The 9639-nt window shown below is 42.7% G+C and overlaps 1 long non-coding RNA gene across 2 annotated transcripts; it reads left to right on the forward strand.

Annotated features, from left to right (window-relative positions):
- The first annotated feature begins 999 nt into the window (after positions 1-999).
- Positions 1000-9396, forward strand: LOC147007317 (uncharacterized). Of its 2 annotated transcripts, XR_015054269.1 has the most exons (3): positions 1004-2061; positions 2172-4120; positions 4275-9396. It is a non-coding gene; the product is annotated as an uncharacterized LOC147007317 (long non-coding RNA). The 2 variants fall into 2 exon arrangements; XR_015054268.1 differs by having other exon boundaries at positions 1000-4120.
- The last annotated feature ends 243 nt before the right edge of the window (positions 9397-9639 follow it).

Raw genomic sequence — 9639 nt, forward strand, 5'->3', positions numbered from 1 at the left:
TGGTTCGTCCATTTTGTTATTCTGTCTGTCTGTCTGTCTGTCTGTCTGTCTGTCTGCGTGTCTGTTTATTGCCTACAAATTTAAAGAGGATTTATATTTCCGATCACTGAATTCATCCACCAATTATTTTTGAGGTCAACATGCACCAAAAGGTCAAAATAGGCCAAAGGTCAACAACTAAGGTGGTATTTCTAAAATCCTCAATTTGCATGCGATTGATTTCAAATTTGTGGAGAATTTATATTTCAGGTCACAGAATTCAACCACCAATTACTTTGGAAGTCAAAATCGGACAAAAAGTCAACAAAGGCCGAATTTCTAAAATTGTCAATTTTCATCCGATTCACTTGTGATTTGAAGAGGATTTGTATATTTGGTCATTGACTTCAACCACCATTTATTTTTGAGGTCAAATCTGTTTTATGGATTTTGCAAGTGTCGTGCTCTGCACGACGTCTTCTTGTTTCTTTGTTTGTCCGCACAGAGCTATCGTAGGTTTTCTCCGCAACCGCTTGTCAGATTGAGACAATTTTCACCATCGGTGCGACTACTCATGAAGATTGTTTTAATCATAATTATGACGTCGTAGATCACATGGTGTCGCAGGCATGCTGGAAAAACTGAAAAAGTTTGGACCTCTTTATCTCTGAAACCACAACAAATCCAAAAAAATTGGTCTTGGCACACGGCATGTACTCCTCATGAGAGATAGTGTGATTTTTGTGACATCATAGGTGCCTTTGTTATGATGTCATAATTGCATATGCAGAACGCCACATCTGCTGAGTGTGAAAATTTTAAGGGGCATCTTGGCAGCAATATTGGATTGAAGAAAAATATTAAATAATGTTTTTTCGGGAACTGCTTAATCACTCGATGTGAAACTTCATATTTGTCTTTAATGCTGTCTATTGTGCAAAGACAGCAAGTCTTCTTTGCTGTCTATAAGTGATTCTTCACTTTTGAGAAAGTCTGCTGTTGGCTTTGTGGTTCGGTTGGATGGCTTCGGATCCAAGGGTCCTGAGTTTTATCCCCGTTGGCCACTGAATTTACAGCAGGTGGGGTTGAATCAGCCTGTTATCTTTCCGAGGTCGGCGAAATGAGTTCCAGTGTATTGGTGCAGGGGCCCATTATCAGTGGCATAGTCAGGCCCCAACAAAATGATGGTGATCCAGCAGCCAAGCTGTTGTGTGGAAGAAGAAGAAGAAGAAGAAGACCTGCAAACAGCAACCTCAAATTAAACTCGATGTCAGAGAACCTGATTCCCTGCACAGTGTTCAGGTCCATCCAGGAGAGCCTTCCTGTTCATGGGGTTGATGTTCTTGAAAATCCCTGTAAACCGTAAACACACAAACTAAGGGGGTAAATGGGGAAAATAGGGGTTCGGGACTTCAACTTTAAAATTTGTCCAAACTGTACCCCTAATTAACATGTTTGTGCATCGTTTTTCATGAATAAAAGAGTTATGAAGAAAACATAAAATAAAGTAGTTTTCCAGGATTAAGAACAGAACATAAAGTTTATTTTCTTGAGTTTTTGAGTTGGGAGGAGGTTTTTGAGGGAGGAACATTCACCCTGAAGCTGTCTCGTCTTGGTTCGAATTCCGACCCAGATATAAACATCATCCTGGTGTCTCACAGGCAGAGTTTAACATCAGTGTGAGTGTCATCCCTCGGATACACGTTAAATTGGGCGTCCCGTCTACCAGCACGAGGTGGGGAACTTTTAACATCCCACGATGCCCTTCGGGAAGAGTGGGTGAGCTATCGCCGGCACCACGGCCAAATTCAAACCACCGTCGAGGAAGCATCTTGACCGCGCTGATGACGTCATGACAAAAGCCCATTCCAGGTCAGCTGATGAATTGTGTGCTCGTCCTGTCTTGGTCTCTCCAGTCGAGTTTATCAGAAATGATGTGAAAATCAGTATCAAGGTTCGTTGGTTGTTTCCCGATGTTTTTGGGGGATTTTACCAACAACAACAACAACAACCACAACAACAACAACAACGGCGGATGAGTAACCGGAAGCTTGTTCCGTTCGTTAATAGTTATCGATTGCTGTGAGATCGTCAGTTGTTAACTTTGTGAATTCGTGTATCGTTTAACGAGGTTTTAATTGGTTATTACGTTATCAGTTGTGATGATTTCCTTTTTTTCTCTTGTACCTCAGGTGGGGTTAACGAGTCAAGATGGCGGCTGGAGTTCGGTCAGACGATGTTTCAGGAGGGTTTGAGTGTTGAGGGTGAATCGGATTTTTTCTGGTATTCTGTGTCCATGAAGGTTATAATACGATCAGGTCTTTACTAAATTGGTCAATCTAACCGTGTGGGTGCTGGGAGATGGTGATGAGGGATGATCAACACTTCTGGTGATGATGACGAGGGTTCATCATGGAGGGTTAATCGAACGAGGAAGAGGGACGGATCACGGTGGGAGAGGTCCGAGGGGTCGGAACCACCAAAGTGGTCCAGGCCCCTCTACCCCTGAAGAGAACATTCACGAACTTGTTGTTATGGTTTGGGTTTTTGACGGTATCACACCCCTAAACCCTGACAACCCCATAAAAATGGCTCCAGTGATGAACAAAGAATTCGGAGATGTGTCTCGTACCAGAAATCTCAGATCTGGAGATCTCTTCATGAAGTGTAAATCAGTCGATCAATGGGACAAGGTGATGAAAACCCAGTATTTTGACGGGGTCCGTGTTTTGTGTCATATTCCGAGGAGTCTGAGGGAGAGTCGAGGAGTCATTTACCGGATTGATCCCTCCATTGAAATTGATATCACGAGTCATTTAGTGGAGGTTGGAGTTGTTGACGCCCGCTGTCTCACCACGGTCAGGGATGGGGTCAGAGTCCATACCACCTCGGTGGTTCTGTATTTTGACACTCCAATCCTTCCCCCGAAAGTGTTCTTGGACTATCAAGCCTTCACTGTACGGGAATACATTCCATCTCCCCGAAGATGCCACAAATGCCAAAAGTTTGGTCAAACTGCTCCAGCCTGCGGAGGCAAACAACGCTGCAGCAAATGTAATGGACAGCAGGACCACTCGTGAAGAAATGTTTTGTGTCAATTGTGGTGGTGACCACAGTGCAGCCTTCAGAGGATGTCCTGAATTCAGGAGACCTGCCCGGATCCAACAGGTGAAGACCCAGACGAAACTGTCGTATGATGAGTTTGTCCAGATGGTCCCCAAAATTAGGAAAACTACGACTCCAGTAAAAGCTGTCGAGAGCATATCCAAAACTGAAGGACCAGTTAAAGTCTTCACCAAATTGGTGGGAGTCCAGACTGAGATGAAAGACGCAGAACGCCAAACCGAGAGAGTAACCACCGACGTGGTCACGAACTCTACTAAAGAGGGATTCATTGGCTTCATCACTGAAGTCGTCAATTGTACATCTCAAGGAGGGAGAAGATCTGAAAAAAATCTATACCATCTCCACTGCAGCCTTCAAACATCTGGGCTGGGAGGAGTTTACTTTCAAGACGATCAACAAAATATTCAACCAATCGACCCATAAACACAGAGGGCCGGACTCCAGGCAGTCCCAGGATTCTCATGTTGATTCATGTGAATCTTCCAATGATTAACACGAAGTGAAACACTCATGTGTCGGAACTTACTAAATTCATCAGCGATCTTACATCCACACTGGATATTATCCATTCGTTATTTAATAAACCTGGTTTAAAAGCCCCAATCGATTTAAGATAACCAGTTACATCCTTCAATGTTCTCTCTCAATAAGGGTACTGGACACACTTTGTTAACTGAGCCAAATGTCCCCTCGATTCTCTAAATTTGTCTGAAAATTCAAAATGGAAATGGGTTGGCAGTATAGAGTTATTATTATTATTATTATTTTCTACTTTCTGTTCTTTACTTCCTTTTTATTCATTTATTTTACCTTTTTGGCTGAAACCTTGAGTTCGGGTGCGTGGTGTTTGTGAAGCCTCGTGGCTCTGACTTCGCCAGAAAGAGGAGGAAGAAGAAGAAGAAGAATAACAAGTTGTAATGATAAACTATCCACAGAACATCACGACGTCGTGAATAAGTTGTAAGTGTCATCGCCCGACCAGCGACGGGTTCTTCCTGCGGTTCCACGTGTGGAGGTACAGGCCGTGTCGGCTGTTAAGTCCTTTCCTCTTTAGTCTCCTTTTCTCTTGTTTGCTGCTGTCGCTTCAAACAGTTGTTGATGTCAATGATGGTCTTTCTGTGTTTTTGTGATTGTTATTCCTCACGGTGTACTTTGACCACACCTCTCAGAACGTGACCTTCCTGCCGATGCCACCACGTCTTTGGCCGAGTGGCGATCCAGGTGGAAGTACCCCACCATCATTGTGTGTGATTACGGCTTCTTCTGTTCGACACGGCCATCCGAGCGTGCTTCACTGTATACCTGGTTGTCCCAGACAAGAACCTCACAATGAAGGAGGTTGGTAACGCGGGTTGCCCTCTACTTGTACTAATAAGGACATTGGTGTAAATCACACGATATTGTTGGGGTGAGAGATTGTGTTTTGAACCGGGATGCGACAAGGTGCTGTGTAGGTCGCCCTACTCACCTGTGAGCTGTCCAGTCCAGGTTCGATTCTGGACCCGGTGTGACGTTTCATCACAGGGTGCACCGTCCCTCGGATGGACGTTCACCAGGGTGTCCCACGTGATGGCATGAGATGTAAGCCAGCAGCCACCCCAGCCAGGGGGTACTTTGATGAGTTACTCGTCTCCCTGGTGGAACAATGTTGAGCCGCATTTTTCTTCAAAAGATGACTCGAAGATGGTTGTGGTTTGTTTTGAAATTTTGATTTCAGGATGGTGTGTCACAATATGATCTTGAAATTTTTTTTAATCCCATTTGATGAATATTTAAAATACCACTGTTTGATTTTTCTGCATGTATAATATAATGCTTGTTTTGTGCGTAATCTCAAAGTTCGTTGTCACCACTATTCTCAAAACTAGAACGGGCACTCAGTAGAGCGCATACCTTCGCCAACGCTACATTCCCCCCCCCCTCCCCTCCAGAAACCGTTGATTGTGAGGGTATTTAATCCCATATCACATCTGCCATCTCATATGTGTTATGATGGCTTAAAAACATGAAATTTCCTGTGTCATATCGTATATCACAAGATTGGGCATTGAATTCACAACATTTTGGCATTGGTTGCATGCAAATTGGATAAAAATCAACCGCACTATGGCAAAATGACGATTTTGACCTTTTCATGACCTCGACCTTGACCTTTGTACTCTTAATTTTGTAATTGATATTTGAGTGTGGGGAACAGAACAGTCAACATTTTGGTGTTAGTTTCATGCAAATCGGATAAGAATTGACCGTGTTGTGACTAAAACCGCACATTTTGCAATGTCGTGACCCCCCTGACCTTTGACTCCCAACCGCTAATAAGGGTTATTACGTCATTGTGTCATGTCACATCACAAGATGGGGCATTGAATTCTGAACATTTTGCCATTAGTTGCATGTAAATTGGATGCAAATTGACTGCGCTGTGGTAAAAAGACAATTTTGACCTTTTCATGACCTTGACCTTTGACCCGATCGCCTCCAAATTTTAATCAAATGGCCCTCGGATAATAACCAACCATCCCACCAAATTTTCTGCGATTCAGTTCAATACTTTTGGAGTTATGTGAATAACAAACAAACAAACAAACAAACACATATTCACAAATTAATAAATAAATACAGTGATGAAAACATAACCTTCGCAACAAAGTTTGCGAAGGTAATAAGGGAAAGTCTCTTTCTTTTTTTTAGATCCTCGTGGAGGATCTCTCAGTCTTCGTCATGTTGTTGTTCTTGTGGACTTATTTGTTTCACAGCTGACAGTTTTCATCGAAACTTCCTGAAACTTGGCATATATATGTAAAAATACCCTGTGCAGACAGTAACCATCTCTGAATTTGAAAATTCTTCTGAGAAAAAAAGTTGACCTCATAAAATCGCCCCTAATGGAAATCGCCAATACCATTATCTCCGAAACTAGGCAAGCTGTTTGAATGTTGTTTACGGGAATCGAGCCGGGCATTAGCACAGATAATTTATCGCAAACCTGATACATCACAATGACGTCATATTCGTTTTTATGACGTCATCATTAAGAGGACGAGGATCTTGGCTCATTCGAGCTTGTTTGTGTAATATTTTCAAAATTGTAAACATTGGCTTCATTTTAAATATTTGCCATCACTTGTGTCTGTCACTTGTCATCAAATGTAAAAATAGGACTGCGTGTCCGGAGTTCACACCTGGATTCACAACAGTCAGTCACTCACACCCCCGGGTAACCTGTTGGACCCTGATGTTTTTATTGTCGTGAACAAACTTAGGGACATCATGGTGACGCTGCTCCGGCACATGCTCCCACACCTGACCTGACCTGCTTCCTCTCTTAACGCTCAGCATCTAAAAGGATAGAACACGGACAAACAACGTAGCAACGGCAAAGGGAAACCACCTTGTATAACCATTCATCATAAACTGCTTTGGCAGCACCATCGCTTTGTTAAAAGTATGGTACATTAAAAGGAAATTTGTCAAAATTATTCCTAATCTTCCAGGAAAAGGATGACGGATTCCATTGGACAAAAACAGTGATACTCGTACATTGTCCGTATAAAAGGGAAATATTTTAAAGGAAAATTCAATTTGACAGAATGAAATCTTTCACCGTTCAAACACTGCACACCACATTACGACTCTCGTAAACTTCATATTGCTATCACTCATGTTTCATGCACATCACTCCTCTTTATGGCACTCAGTCAAAGCAGTTCACGTATTGGGGAACAATGTCCTCACAAAACATAGATCTCTTGTGTAATGTTTTTTTTTTTCACTTTTCTCATCATGATGTTTCCTCGAAGCTTGTAGCACTGCTCTTTCACTTGGGCATCAGAGTCTTCCGGGTTCTGCAATGAGGCAGTTTGAGAGCTGGAACATGTGCATTGTTCAGTGCAGGGAAGACCAGGCAAGAGGTACGACAGTTTGTCATTGCAGATTAGATGGGTGATTTCTCTGACTTGGACAGGTGCATACGGCTCCTCGTACACCCGATGTTCAAGGCTTCCATTGTCTTGCCTCCTCTGGCCACGTCCAACTGGATCCTTCCATCGAGGGTTTGGAATATGGCTTTGTCACCAACTGAAGCATGGCTCTCAGAATGTATTGCTTGAAAGCATCTTCAGTTGGTGGAAGCATGGCTGCTAGTTTTTCAGTTTGAAGCCATGACTACAGAGATCGCCATCCATCCATCCATTGGGACCATACTCTGTGCAGAGTGTTGGTGCTGCCTAAGCAGTCTACTTGGCTATTGGGCATAATCCTGGATGGATCGCCACTCCGACACAGGACACCAGCAAGCTGGTACTCGTATTTGCCGACCTCGGAAGGATGACAGCCCGAGTCAACTCCATCTGGTATTCATTCAAAAGCCAACGAGGATTTTAACTCGGGACCCTCGAATTCCAAGCCAACACCAAGTTTTTAGATCACCACTTGTGTGGCATTGTTACCTTCGCAAACTTTGTTGCCAAGGTTATGTTTTGATCGCTGTGTACTTATTTATTCGTGAATATGTGTGTTTGTTTGTTTGTTATTCGCATAACTCCAAAAGTATTGAACTGAATCGCAGCAAATTTGGTGGGATGATTGGTTATTATCCGAGGAACATTTGATTAGATTTTGGGAGCGATCGGGTCAAAGGTCAAGGTCAAGGTCGAGGTCATGAAAAGGTCAAAATCGTCTTTTTACCACAGCGCGGTCAATTTGTATCCAATTTGCATGCAACTAATGCCAAAATGTTCAGAATTCAATGCCCCATCTTGTGATGTGACATGACACAATGACGTAATAACCCTTATGAGCGGTTGGGAGTCAAAGGTCAGGGGGGTCACGACATTGCAGAATGTGCGGTTTTAGTCATAACACGGTCAATTCTTATCCGATTTGCATGAAACCAACACCAAAATGTTGACTGTTGTGTTCCCCACACTCTAATACCAATTGCAAAATTAAGAGTACAAAGGTCAAGGTCGAGGTCATGAAAAGGTCAAAATCGTCATTTTGCCATAGTGTGGTCGATTTTATTTTATTTTATTTTATTTTTTTTTTAAATCCAATTTTCATGCACCAATGCCAAAATGTTGTGAATTCAATGCCCAATCTTGTGATATACCATATGACACAGGAAATTTCATGTTTTTAAGCCATCATAACACATATGATATGGCAGATGTGGTGTGGGATTAAATACCCTCGCAATCAACGGTTTCTGTGGGGGGGGGGGGCAAAATGTGGCGTTGGCGAAGGTATGCGCTCTACTGAGTACCCGTTCTAGTTTGCACATGTTGTTGGAGTAAGAGGAAAATTGTTCTCGTCGAGGTCAGTATTGCTTCTCGCGAGTTCAGACAAATCACCTGGGGTCAAAATGTTGTCCTTAAGTTGAAGACCATCTTATTTCCATTCTTGTAAAATGCACTCGCAGTGTCACACCCCATCAGTGAGTGTGAGGCTGGAAGGCACTGACATAATTTTTTGTTGTGCTTTTGCGATGTGCTCTGCAGGGATGTATCTTTCCTGATTGACTATTCCCAGAGAGACGAGCACAAACACATACTCGCATTCATATTTTGTTTATATTCAAGCACATACACACACCGCCTATATTTTCAATCTGAGATGTAACGAACTGAATGAGTTGAGGTACTTTAGAATGAATGAGTTGAAACGTGCATTGATCGTCAACATTTATACCATGAGGGGACTTTGTTTGCAGCTTGTTTATCCAGAAAGACTCGTGTCTCAGGATCGTGATGTGCGATTGGTTTGTAATCGATTTGATGGCAGTGATTTGAATATCATCTGTTGAGTGATCTGGTAGATTGAAATGTGATGTAAGGAAGACATTATTGTAAGGAAGACAGACATAAGGAAGCCCTGATTGGTGTGAAAATTTCTAATCTCTGACCATGTTATTAAAGTACTCGCAGATGTACCTGCCTACAACGGTTATGGGGGACAGGACGGATCACAATACTTGGTTACGGTAGTTTCTTTGGATGTTTTGTGCCGCATTCAACAGCTCAGTTCATATTCGTGGCGTGTCTGGATGCCCATGGTGGCGTTTGAGAGGGGGTGCTTGAGATGGTTGGCCTTGACACATCGTGCCGGATGAGTAACACGAACGATTTGACATATTCATCGTTTCTATATTACCTCCATCAACAGATTAACAACATGGCAGGATAAAAGTCGTAAATTCTGAGTTGAACAAACGTCCTGAACTCATGGACTTAAGTGAAGCACGTCATCTGGGACTCGGCCGTTGGTTTGCCGCCGAACGCTGCTGATTGTGACGTCATCGATTCTCTCTTTGAAAATGTATGCGGGAGCCTATAACGGCCGTGTCCCAGTCGGAATACTTGAGAATACGGCTCCTGTACATATCGTCTGACGAACTAATATTATTCCTTGTATTAATTCATGCAATAAAATTCTGTATTCTGTATTTGTAAATGTTGATCACTGTTGTTTGACATGCTGCAGGACTTCTTTATAAAAAATTTTTTGTCTTCTTTGGTTCATTTGCTGAAATTTTAA

Source organism: Eptatretus burgeri, unplaced genomic scaffold (assembly GCF_056783735.1).
Source record: "Eptatretus burgeri isolate ZD-2024b unplaced genomic scaffold, Ebu_testis_v1 Ebu_testis_scaffold_317, whole genome shotgun sequence".
NCBI classification, from domain to species: domain Eukaryota; kingdom Metazoa; phylum Chordata; class Myxini; order Myxiniformes; family Myxinidae; genus Eptatretus; species Eptatretus burgeri.